This window comes from Pseudophryne corroboree, chromosome 6 (assembly GCF_028390025.1).
Source record: "Pseudophryne corroboree isolate aPseCor3 chromosome 6, aPseCor3.hap2, whole genome shotgun sequence".
Taxonomy (NCBI): domain Eukaryota; kingdom Metazoa; phylum Chordata; class Amphibia; order Anura; family Myobatrachidae; genus Pseudophryne; species Pseudophryne corroboree.
The window spans coordinates 489,286,340-489,300,035 of NC_086449.1; the positions used below are offsets into that span (position 1 = coordinate 489,286,340).

A 13,696-nucleotide genomic window follows, 5' to 3' on the forward strand; every position below is an offset into this window, starting at 1 on the left:
TCTCTTTATCAACCAGTCTATATTAGCAGCAGACACAGTACAGTACGGTAGTTCACGGCTGTAGCTACCTCTGTGTCGGCACTCGGCAGTCCGTCCATAATTGTATACCACCTACCCGTGGTTTTTTTTTCTTTCTTCTTTATACATACATACTACTACATCTCTTTATCAACCAGTCTATATTAGCAGCAGACACAGTACAGTACGGTAGTTCACGGCTGTAGCTACCTCTGTGTCGGCACTCGGCAGTCCGTCCATAATTGTATACCACCTACCCGTGGTTTTTTTTTCTTTCTTCTTTATACATACATACTACTACATCTCTTTATCAACCAGTCTATATTAGCAGCAGACACAGTACGGTAGTTCACGGCTGTAGCTACCTCTGTGTCGGCACTCGGCAGTCCGTCCATAATTGTATACCACCTACCCGTGGTTTTTTTTTCTTTCTTCTTTATACATACATACTACTACATCTCTTTATCAACCAGTCTATATTAGCAGCAGACACAGTACAGTATGGTAGTCCACGGCTGTAGCTACCTCTGTGTCGGCACTCGGCAGTCCGTCCATAATTGTATACCACCTACCCGTGGTTTTTTTTTCTTTCTTCTTTATACATACATACTACTACATCTCTTTATCAACCAGTCTATATTAGCAGCAGACACAGTACGGTAGTCCACGGCTGTAGCTACCTCTGTGTCGGCACTCGGCAGTCCGTCCATAATTGTATACCACCTACCCGAGGTTTTTTTTTCTTTCTTCTTTATACATACATACTACTACATCTCTTTATCAACCAGTCTTTATTAGCAGCAGACACAGTACAGTACGGTAGTTCACGGCTGTAGCTACCTCTGTGTCGGCACTCGGCAGTCCGTCCATAATTGTATACCACCTACCCATGGTTTTTTTTTCTTTCTTCTTTATACATACATACTACTACATCTCTTTATCAACCAGTCTATATTAGCAGCAGACACAGTACAGTACGGTAGTTCACGGCTGTAGCTACCTCTGTGTCGGCACTCGGCAGTCCGTCCATAATTGTATACTAGTATCCATCCATCTCCATTGTTTACCTGAGGTGCCTTTTAGTTGTGCCTATTAAAATATGGAGAACAAAAATGTTGAGGTTCCAAAATTAGGGAAAGATCAAGATCCACTTCCACCTCGTGCTGAAGCTGCTGCCACTAGTCATGGCCGAGACGATGAAATGCCAGCAACGTCGTCTGCCAAGGCCGATGCCCAATGTCATAGTACAGAGCATGTCAAATCCAAAACACCAAATATCAGTAAAAAAAGGACTCCAAAACCTAAAATAAAATTGTCGGAGGAGAAGCGTAAACTTGCCAATATGCCATTTACCACACGGAGTGGCAAGGAACGGCTGAGGCCCTGGCCTATGTTCATGGCTAGTGGTTCAGCTTCACATGAGGATGGAGGCACTCAGCCTCTCGCTAGAAAAATGAAAAGACTCAAGCTGGCAAAAGCAGTAGCACCGCAAAGAACTGTGCGTTCTTCGAAATCCCAAATCCACAAGGAGAGTCCAATTGTGTCGGTTGCGATGCCTGACCTTCCCAACACTGGACGTGAAGAGCATGCGCCTTCCACCATTTGCACGCCCCCTGCAAGTGCTGAAAGGAGCACCCGCAGTCCAGTTCCTGATAGTCAGATTGAAGATGTCAGTGTTGAAGTACACCAGGATGAGGAGGATATGGGTGTTGCTGGCGCTGGGGAGGAAATTGACCAGGAGGATTCTGATGGTGAGGTGGTTTGTTTAAGTCAGGCACCCGGGGAGACACCTGTTGTCCGTGGGAGGAATATGGCCGTTGACATGCCTGGTGAAAATACCAAAAAAATCAGCTCTTCGGTGTGGAACTATTTCAACAGAAATGCGGACAACAGGTGTCAAGCCGTGTGTTCCCTTTGTCAAGCTGTAATAAGTAGGGGTAAGGACGTTAACCACCTCGGAACATCCTCCCTTATACGTCACCTGCAGCGCATTCATAATAAGTCAGTGACAAGTTCAAAAAAATTGGGTGACAGCGGAAGCAGTCCACTGACCAGTAAATCCCTTCCTCTTGTAACCAAGCTCACGCAAACCACCCCACCAACTCCCTCAGTGTCAATTTCCTCCTTCCCCAGGAATGCCAATAGTCCTGCAGGCCATGTCACTGGCAATTCTGACGATTCCTCTCCTGCCTGGGATTCCTCCGATGCATCCTTGCGTGTAACGCCTACTGCTGCTGGCGCTGCTGTTGTTGCTGCTGGGAGTCGATGGTCATCCCAGAGGGGAAGTCGTAAGACCACTTTTACTACTTCCACCAAGCAATTGACTGTCCAACAGTCCTTTGCGAGGAAGATGAAATATCACAGCAGTCATCCTACTGCAAAGCGGATAACTGAGGCCTTGGCATCCTGGGTGGTGAGAAACGTGGTTCCGGTATCCATCATTACTGCAGAGCCAACTAGAGACTTGTTGGAGGTACTGTGTCCCCGGTACCAAATACCATCTAGGTTCCATTTCTCTAGGCAGGCGATACCGAAAATGTACACAGACCTCAGAAAAAGAGTCACCAGTGTCCTAAAAAATGCAGCTGTACCCAATGTCCACTTAACCACGGACATGTGGACAAGTGGAGCAGAGCAGGGTCAGGACTATATGACTGTGACAGCCCACTGGGTAGATGTATGGACTCCCGCCGCAAGAACAGCAGCGGCGGCACCAGTAGCAGCATCTCGCAAACGCCAACTCTTTCCTAGGCAGGCTACGCTTTGTATCACCGGTTTCCAGAATACGCACACAGCTGAAAACCTCTTACGGCAACTGAGGAAGATCATCGCGGAATGGCTTACCCCAATTGGACTCTCCTGTGGATTTGTGGCATCGGACAACGCCAGCAATATTGTGTGTGCATTAAATATGGGCAAATTCCAGCACGTCCCATGTTTTGCACATACCTTGAATTTGGTGGTGCAGAATTATTTAAAAAACGACAGGGGCGTGCAAGAGATGCTGTCGGTGGCCAGAAGAATTGCGGGACACTTTCGGCGTACAGGCACCACGTACAGAAGACTGGAGCACCACCAAAAACTACTGAACCTGCCCTGCCATCATCTGAAGCAAGAAGTGGTAACGAGGTGGAATTCAACCCTCTATATGCTTCAGAGGTTGGAGGAGCAGCAAAAGGCCATTCAAGCCTATACAATTGAGCACGATATAGGAGGTGGAATGCACCTGTCTCAAGCGCAGTGGAGAATGATTTCAACGTTGTGCAAGGTTCTGATGCCCTTTGAACTTGCCACACGTGAAGTCAGTTCAGACACTGCCAGCCTGAGTCAGGTCATTCCCCTCATCAGGCTTTTGCAGAAGAAGCTGGAGACATTGAAGGAGGAGCTAACACGGAGCGATTCCGCTAGGCATGTGGGACTTGTGGATGGAGCCCTTAATTCGCTTAACAAGGATTCACGGGTGGTCAATCTGTTGAAATCAGAGCACTACATTTTGGCCACCATGCTCGATCCTAGATTTAAAGCCTACCTTGGATCTCTCTTTCCGGCAGACACAAGTCTGCTGGGGTTGAAAGACCTGCTGGTGAGAAAATTGTCAAGTCAAGCGGAACGCGACCTGTCAACATCTCCTCCTTCACATTCTCCCGCAACTGGGGGTGCGAGGAAAAGGCTCAGAATTCCGAGCCCACCCGCTGGCGGTGATGCAGGGCAGTCTGGAGCGACTGCTGATGCTGACATCTGGTCCGGACTGAAGGACCTGACAACGATTACGGACATGTCGTCTACTGTCACTGCATATGATTCTCTCCCCATTGAAAGAATGGTGGAGGATTATATGAGTGACCGCATCCAAGTAGGCACGTCACACAGTCCGTACTTATACTGGCAGGAAAAAGAGGCAATTTGGAGGCCCTTGCACAAACTGGCTTTATTCTACCTAAGTTGCCCTCCCACAAGTGTGTACTCCGAAAGAGTGTTTAGTGCCGCCGCTCACCTTGTCAGCAATCGGCGTACGAGGTTACATCCAGAAAATGTGGAGAAGATGATGTTCATTAAAATGAATTATAATCAATTCCTCCGCGGAGACATTGACCAGCAGCAATTGCCTCCACAAAGTACACAGGGAGCTGAGATGGTGGATTCCAGTGGGGACGAATTGATAATCTGTGAGGAGGGGGATGTACACGGTGATATATCGGAGGATGATGATGAGGTGGACATCTTGCCTCTGTAGAGCCAGTTTGTGCAAGGAGAGATTAATTGCTTCTTTTTTGGGGGGGGTCCAAACCAACCCGTCATATCAGTCACTGTCGTGTGGCAGACCCTGTCACTGAAATGATGGGTTGGTTAAAGTGTGCATGTCCTGTTTTGTTTATACAACATAAGGGTGGGTGGGAGGGCCCAAGGACAATTCCATCTTGCACCTCTTTTTTCTTTTATTTTTCTTTGCGTCATGTGCTGTTTGGGGAGGGTTTTTTGGAAGGGCCATCCTACGTGACACTGCAGTGCCACTCCTAGATGGGCCCGGTGTTTGTGTCGGCCACTAGGGTCGCTTATCTTACTCACACAGTCAGCTACCTCATTGCGCCTCTTTTTTTCTTTGCGTCATGTGCTGTTTGGGGAGGGTTTTTTGGAAGGGACATCATGCGTGACACTGCAGTGCCACTCCTAGATGGGCCCGGTGTTTGTGTCGGCCACTAGGGTCGCTAATCTTACTCACACAGCTACCTCATTGCGCCTCTTTTTTTCTTTGCGTCATGTGCTGTTTGGGGAGGGTTTTTTGGAAGGGACATCCTGCGTGACACTGCAGTGCCACTCCTAGATGGGCCCGGTGTTTGTGTCGGCCACTAGGGTCGCTTATCTTACTCACACAGTCAGCTACCTCATTGCGCCTCTTTTTTTCTTTGCGTCATGTGCTGTTTGGGGAGGGTTTTTTGGAAGGGACATCCTGCGTGACACTGCAGTGCCACTCCTAAATGGGCCCGGTGTTTGTGTCGGCCACTAGGGTCGCTAATCTTACTCACACAGCTACCTCATTGCGCCTCTTATTTTCTTTGCGTCATGTGCTGTTTGGGGAGGGTTTTTTGGAAGGGACATCCTGCGTGACACTGCAGTGACACTCCTAAATGGGCCCGGTGTTTGTGTCGGCCACTAGGGTCGCTAATCTTACTCACACAGCTACCTCATTGCGCCTCTTTTTTTCTTTGCGTCATGTGCTGTTTGGGGAGGGTTTTTTGGAAGGGCCATCCTGCGTGACACTGCAGTGCCACTCCTAGATGGGCCCGGTGTTTGTGTCGGCCACTAGGGTCGCTAATCTTACTCACACAGCTACCTCATTGCGCCTCTTATTTTCTTTGCGTCATGTGCTGTTTGGGGAGGGTTTTTTGGAAGGGACATCCTGCGTGACACTGCAGTGACACTCCTAAATGGGCCCGGTGTTTGTGTCGGCCACTAGGGTCGCTTATCTTACTCACACAGTCAGCTACCTCATTGCGCCTCTTTTTTTCTTTGCGTCATGTGCTGTTTGGGGAGGGTTTTTTGGAAGGGCCATCCTGCGTGACACTGCAGTGCCACTCCTAGATGGGCCCGGTGTTTGTGTCGGCCACTAGGGTCGCTTATCTTACTCACACAGTCAGCTACCTCATTGCGCCTCTTTTTTTCTTTGCGTCATGTGCTGTTTGGGGAGGGTTTTTTGGAAGGGACATCCTGCGTGACACTGCAGTGCCACTCCTAGATGGGCCAGGTGTTTGTGTCGGCCACTAGGGTCGCTTAGCTTAGTCATCCAGCGACCTCAATGCAAATTTTAGGACTAAAAATAATATTGTGAGGTGTGAGGTATTCAGAATAGACTGAAAATGAGTGGAAATTATGGTTTTTGAGGTTAATAATAATATGGGATCAAAATGACCCCCAAATTCTATGATTTAAGCTGTTTTTTAGGTTTTTTTGAAAAAAACACCCGAATCCAAAACACACCCGAATCCGACAAAAAAAATTCGGTGAGGTTTTGCCAAAACGCGGTCGAACCCAAAACACGGCCGCGGAACCGAACCCAAAACCAAAACACAAAACCCGAAAAATTTCAGGCGCTCATCTCTAATTCTTACATCTCATTGATCTACCTGCTTCGCCTCAGTAAAGAGGTGAAACAGGAAGGGCTATAGTGGCATCTACCCCTACGTACTAAAGGTGCCAAGCGAGAAGTCGCATAAGATTTCCCTTGAACCGCCCTGCTGTATCGTATGCGGTATTTTTACATACAATGTATCGTATGCGATCCCATTGCCTGTGAGATCTGACATATCTATAGTGCAGTACTTCCGATCTAGGGGCTCCGATACGATGCTCACGGAACTGCGGATCAGCGATAAAGTACATGCGATTTACCCGTTTTCATCCGATTTATCCGCCCGAAACGTCGGAATCGGATGAAATTGGGCAAAATCACAATAGTGTCTGGGCACATTAAGACAGAGGTAAAGTGGACAGTGGTAAAATACCAACCAACCAGCTCCTAACTGTCATTTTTAAAACACAGCCTATAACATGGCAATGAGGAGTTCATTGGCTGGTACTTTATTTCCGTCCACTTTATCACTCTCCAAGGCTTAGTACATAGACCCCCTGAAAGCTTTAGGCATTTTCTCTGAACTTTGACCATATTTGGGCAAAGACTAGGATGTGTGCAGTTTGGTGGCAGTTGTGAGACTCAGAGAATTCTGTGTTTAGCGCACTCATCCTTATGTATTTAATGGAAGGCATTCCTCACCTTACATTTGCACAGATTGTAACGTTGCATTTAATACTGTAGCTGATTGGCTGGTACTTTATCTGTCCACTTTATCTCTCTCCAAGGCTTAGTACATATAACCCTTTTGGTCATATGCAATGCTCATAATTGTAATTTATTAAGATCGCATGGTTAATAAAATTGACTATGGACTACAGCCCGCAACTAGGGTGGTGCTACATGTGCCACCGCACAGAGCGTCACAAGGCAGGGGGCACTGTTCAGCAGCACCTGTCAATATACCATTTTAATTGTTTAATCACTTGTGCTTTCCTCCTCTTTGATCCCCGGCATCTCCTAGCATCTCCTAGCCAGAGGCAGAACTCTGGGAGGCAACAGAGTCAGCTGCCGCCGGGCTCCTGCTTTGAAGGGGGCACCTCTCCTCCTGTTCTATGTGTTCAGCGACATTAATCAATTAAGTTAATTGACGGCAGCCGGTATCTCTTCCGTAGCCGACTTCCCCACTAGTCACTACACATTACAAATCACACCCTCTTTATTATAGATACACTGGTAGCAGACACCTTACTGATGAAGCTATTTGCTCCTATAAAGGAAGCATGAGAATTCTAACTATATGACGTTTACAAGTAACTTTATATAGTTAGAATTCTCACACTTCCTGTGCAAGAGCAGATATCTCCACCAGTAAGGTGCATGCTTCCAGTGTAATAGGTTGTGGGTTCTACTCCTGGATATGACACTTGCAAATTAATTGTCAGAGAAATAATCAGCATTGTGAGTGACTGAGCAGATCTATGTAGTGTGTGGCTGGACCCCTACATAGATCTGCCTAGTTGCAACGGTTTTGTAGTAGCTTCATATATATAGGGGGGCACCAATATTTTCCTTGCCTCCGGGCAACTGGGTCAAACTTACACCACTGCTCCTAGCTCACCCTCCTCCCTGGCCAACTCACCATCCATTTAGATCCCACACTTCAAGACACTGTCATAGCTATATGTATATGTGTGTCATGTTGGTAAGGGTCACATAGCATGTGCTTTCTCTGGAATCAGTTTTGTCATACCCCTTCCCCCCTTTTGGGGGCACATGCCTTATGCACCTATTTGTAAAATGGGTGGCACCAATGCCCAGGGCACCAAAAAGTCTAGTTACGGCTGTGACTATGGGAGAATATTTTTAGCTTTGTACCTCCTTAGTCATGTGATAAATCAATACATGATTCTGTCATTAATGATTATGTCGATGTATCTAATTGCATTAATGATTTTGTTGATGTTGCTAATTGTATTGATTTGCTATTTGAAATAACAATGTTAAGTAACAGTTTCTTTTTTCTCCCGTATATTAAGCAATGTGGTGTATGTTTCATATCGCATAAAAAAAGAGATGAGATTTCAGCTGAATGCACTGTTAGAGAAAATTGAAGTAGATACCATTTATGTTTTCCCTTTTATGTAAAAACAAACCCCTATAGTGAGGCTAGTAGTCAATTTGCATGTTAATTATTGTAGAAATTAGCTTCAATTTACATTAGTGACTATGATGCCAGTGGAAAACGCAGGATTTCTAGAGGGGGGTTTCCAAATGCAATCCATAAAGTCCCCCACTCTGCGGAGCAAGTGCAGGAGTCTGGGGGAGCAGTAGAAGAACCTAGTAATGACCCTGAGCATTGGTACTTTTTATACATTTGATACTGTATGGAATACAGTATTAATATTTAACGCTACAGATTGTCTATAGTATAGGCAGTATCAAACATATTTAAACAATATAAATAAGATAAGTGATCATGAAAAGGTTAAACATGCCATACTAAACAAACAAACAAACAAACAAACAAACAAACAAACATAATAGAGCCAGTAGTAGATAGAAGTGCGCTTTCTAAGCACACATTCTCCCACCTCATGGAAAGGCTCCTGTCTCTTCTTCCTGGAAGCTACCTTCATATTATATACCATTGCTATTGTTAGAATTTGAGCCACTTGCCAAGAGGAGGGGGGTTTCCAGGCAAACAGAAACCCCCCCTGCGTTTGCCTATGGATGCAATGCTGATGAATTTAAAAGATGACTCCAGTGAAAGCTACAAACTTAATCTTGCCCATATTTAAGGAACTTAATATAGAAAACAAAAGCCTACTTACTATTGATTTGCCATTCCATGGATCTTAACACTGCTATGCAGCACACCTCTCTCCTCTCTTTCAAGCACATCAAGATGATGTTACTCCCTCAATGGTAAATTTACAGGTTTTTGCGTGGCACTAAACACACTCAGCCTGCTCGAAAGAAGCCAACTAGTAAATTTAAGGGCAAATGTATCAAACCTTCTAAAGGGGACAAGTGGGGAAGTTGCATAGTAACCAATCAGCTTCTAGCTACAGAATGTACTTGATAAATGAAAGACAGAACCTGACTGATTGCGATGGACAACTTCTTCACTTGCTCTCTTTTAAAGGTGTGATACTTTTGCCCCATAGTAGATATCTCCTTTGGTCTTCCTGCAAAAGAATTGCACTGCTTACAGCTGGTACAAAACGTAGCTGCCAGGTTATTAACCAAGCAGACCTGTTCCAGTTGCATAACACTCTGGGCTAGATGCATCATCGCTTGCAAAGTGATAAAATGGAGAGTGAAAAAGTACCAGCCAATCAGGCCCTACCTGCCATGTCACAGGCTGTGTTTGAAAAATGTCAGTTAGGAGCTGATTGGCTGGTACTTTATCACTCTCCATTTTATCACTTTCCAAGCTATGATGCATCTAGCCCTGTATCTCTACTCCCTGTATTGGCTGCCTGTAAGATGACAAATTGTTTTTAAGATTGGCTTACTGACATGCAAAGTCCTACACAGTGTCAGACTGGGACATGAAGGGACCACCAGGGGAATTCATTCGTAGAGGCCCACTAAGGGGTTTGGCCCATCAACCGAATGGGTGGGGCTAACCATGAGAGAGGAGTAGTCAGCCATTTAGGAGCATCATAGTATACTATATGCACAGTGAGATATATGGGAGACAGAGAGGTACAGTATATATGGGACACAGAGAGATATGAGACACAGGACGGGATGTACTAAAATAAAAAAGTGGTAAAAACACTGATTTCTGGGTTTTTACCGCATTCCAAATGTACTAAGCCCTGGGTGCCAGTGCACCAATGTGGAGATTGCTTGCGTTACCATATAGAAGCCTATGGGCTTCTTTCTACATTTCTAGCTGAGATGGATCATGCATGCGCAGACGGAGTCCCGGGTCATAAACCTGGAAGTCCAGGGACTGTCGCTGATCGCAACGAACAGCTCTTTTGGGGAAAGCTGTCCTTTGTGATACTAATTGCATATATTAGTACATATGTGATTAGTATGGATGTGATGTGTGGTGGGATGTACTGCACAAGGTAAGTATATCCTGCCCACAGAGAGGTATAAGGGATACTGAGAGAGGTATAGGGGATACAGATATAGGGACACAGGTACAGGGGTCACAGACAGAGAGGTTCAGTATAAGGACACAAGTACAGGGGATGCAGGGAGAGGTGTAAGGGACACAGCTACAGGGGACATAAAGAGAGGTATAATGGATACTGAGAGGTATAGGGGACACAAGTATAGGGGACATTGTAATATGCCTTGGGGACACACAGATATACAGGATGCTGAGAGGCATAGGGGAAACTGAGCTATGTATTAGGGACAAATAGAAGCATATGTATAGGGGTTACAGAGCGGTAAAGGAGACACTAAGATCGTTATATCTATAGAAGGTAGTCAGAGGCCAATGACAGGATACAGAAGGGGTCGGCACTCATTGTAGTCAGCCAGAACCACAGCATTAGTCAGCAGCCACAAAGTAGGCACAGAAGCAGCCTCGCAAGTCACTCTCAAGAGGCTGTGCTGCTGCTGATCGCTACAGGTCAGAGGAGCATGTGATGGGCTCAGAGTTCAGCACATGCTCCTCTCACCCCTCTGCAGTGTCTCATGAGATATATTCCCCAGTAGTGCACTGCCCAGGCCCTCATTACCCAACCCACCACCTGCAGCCACCAACCAGGACAGTTAGACAGCAGCCTCTGTCCTATCTCCTTTGTATCTCCTGAAGCAGCCTGGGCTGAGATCCTTCCCCCGCTGATGTCACCGCAGATGCAGCCGTTGCTGGGTCAATCAACAGCCTTTGATGACTTCCCAGCAAGGAGCTGCACTGTGCAGCCTACTATAGCGACTTGTGCTAGGTCCCACCCTCCCACGATAGAGGGTGTTTCTATGAATCACCCGGGCCCACCAATGAATTAGAATTAGGCACTAAGGGGGAGGTTAGGGTTAGGCTGTGGGAAGGGAGTGTGAGAGTTTGGGGGTAGGGGAGAGGGCATAACATAGTTACCTGTCTCCCATCAGGATTTCAAAACCAGTCAATCATACTAAACCTTGTTTTACAGTATGTGGAAATGTTGGTTATAGAACCACTAAATTTCTATTGTATTATTGTGCCAAATGTTTGATTATGTTAATGATTATTGTTGAGCCTAACATTATAAAAATACTTACTTTTTATATTTACCTGTAAACCATTACCCTTATTCACCCTTGTTTACTTTAAACAGGATGTGGTTAATATACTGACTGTTGGGATCCCAGCGTTCAGGAGCCTGACGTCGGAATCCCGACAGGCGTGTAAATTCCGATGGCCAGAATGCCGACAGAAGCCCAGTATTCAGCCTTGGGTGTTGTTTCATGGAATAGAATAGTGTGGTGAGCAAAGGTTGCCACCGGGCCCAAAGCATGGAGCGCAGCGAGCCAATGAGGGTACTCGCTGACGGGATTTCTAGCTGTTGGGATTTGAGCATAAGTCTCCTGACCACCGGGATAGTGCGACCACCGGGATTCCATACTGAATCCATTTAAACAAATATTTAGGCTGAAGACTTCTTTCTTTGAGAACATAATTTAACACTGAGTGCACGTTTGGCAATGCATCAAGATGATGCTAAATTGCTAAACTCTGAGAGCAACTCCAGAAAATGTCTTTTTTTTGCGGAAGCAGATTAACAATCAATGTACAGTCTTCTTTTCAGCTCTGAGTTGTACACATTTCAAGGGAAAGCACGATGACCAGAACATGTGCCATCAACTCTGATATGGAGACTAAGAAATGTAAGGCACTCAACACTTTATCCAAGACATCTCAATGCTTGGATTTGGATAACATCCTCAAAATATTTAGTGATGAAGTGCACCCTGCATGTGAAGCTGATATACAGTGGCCTAGTGTATGTATGGATAAACTTGAAAACCCAACATGACAGCACAACTCGCTCATATAAATGCCTGAATTGGCATATTACAGATCTTGGGTGTATTAATACACAAACTTCTTTACACTTGAAGGATCTGGACATAGGATCGAACTGTTTAATACTATTTGGAGGTTCTCACATCACATCAGGCATAAACGAATATACTGTAAGTATCACAAATACTGGGGGTACCCACTTACTGGCATCTATGGATCTGGATAACATATCCTGGAAAAATAAAACTGAAAGTTAGAACACTTCCTGGTGTATGGAATGCATCAAGTAAGAGGGATTTGACCCTTCATAATTGACTTGTGAGCTTGTAGTCTCTGCTGACATAGTTCTGGCTACCTTGCAGTGATGCAGGGATCTGAGGCTGTTTACTGATGAGAAACTTATTGTCTATGAAAATGGTGAAACACACTGTATTACCTCTGTACAGGACAGCTCTTTGCTACTTCAACAGATGAACATAACTCCCAAAAAAGACGAGCTTAAACCCAAATATCAAACTAGATGCTGACATTATATACATGGACTCACTGAGTTGGATTTCCTGAGGATTGAACAAGTGTGTACCTAGCTTTAGTAACCCTTCCTGTACAGAGAAATTACCTTATGTTAAGAAGTGCTGTCAGGAACACAGCTAACAATGTAATGCTCAGTTGTTATAAGACAGTGTAGACAAGTAGTAAATATGGCCCATACCTAATATTGGGGGTCATTTCGAGTTGATCGCACGTAGCAACTTTTTGCTGCTCGTGCGATCAACCTGACACCGCCTATGGGGGAGTGTATTTTAGCATAGCAGGGCTGTGAACACTTGTACAGCCCTGCTATACTAAAAATGTTTCAAGCAAAACAAGACTAGGGCTGCAGTTACTCACTCAACCAGTGTGACGGATCCAGCGATGAAGGTCCCGGTCCTGACGTCAGACATCCGCCCTCCAATCGTCTGGATCTGCCTGCGTTGGACTCACCACGTCTGGAAAACGGTGAGTATCCGCCCTGGAATGCCTCCTGGCTGTCCGTCTTCTTGCGATTGCCGCTGCGATCACATTTCTCGTTGGCGGCGGCGTTGCCCGGTGAAGATCATCGCCAGGCAATGATGCACCTGCGCAATGCGTCCACCGCGCATGCACATTTCCAACCCGTTCGCACCACAGCGAAGAACCATTGTGTGCGAACGGGTCAGAATGACCCCCATTGTGACACAATTGTGCAATACTTTTGGAGACAAGGTTTGTAAAAAGTAGTTTCACTGCCCTCTGAGTGGACACTAAAGCTGGGTACACATTTGATGATTTTTATACCCAGCGACTTTGACAGCGATGGGACCTGGCACACTTGCCAATGCCTGAAACAACGGTGGGAGCCATGCTGTATTCGGTGGCATGACCCTCGCTAACAGCAACCCCTGTCGGCCCTGTATGTAAGGCTGACGGAGGATGACGCTGATGACCCGTGGGAGCACGCATCGTCAGCATCATAGTGTGTACACACTGGACAATTTAAATGGTTTGTCCTTCCGATCCGTCAGAATCAAACAAATCGTTCAAAATATCGTTTTATGTGTATCCAGCTTTAGTTTCCCTCCTCACCTACCTATTAAATCAGGAGAAAAACTATT

At 45.8% G+C, this 13,696-nt stretch overlaps 1 protein-coding gene across 2 annotated transcripts in view; it reads left to right on the forward strand.

The window, feature by feature from the left end:
* PDZRN4 (PDZ domain containing ring finger 4) overlaps positions 1-13,696 on the forward strand; it is a 334,033-nt gene that overhangs the window by 36,057 nt on the left and 284,280 nt on the right. The window lies entirely within an intron of this gene.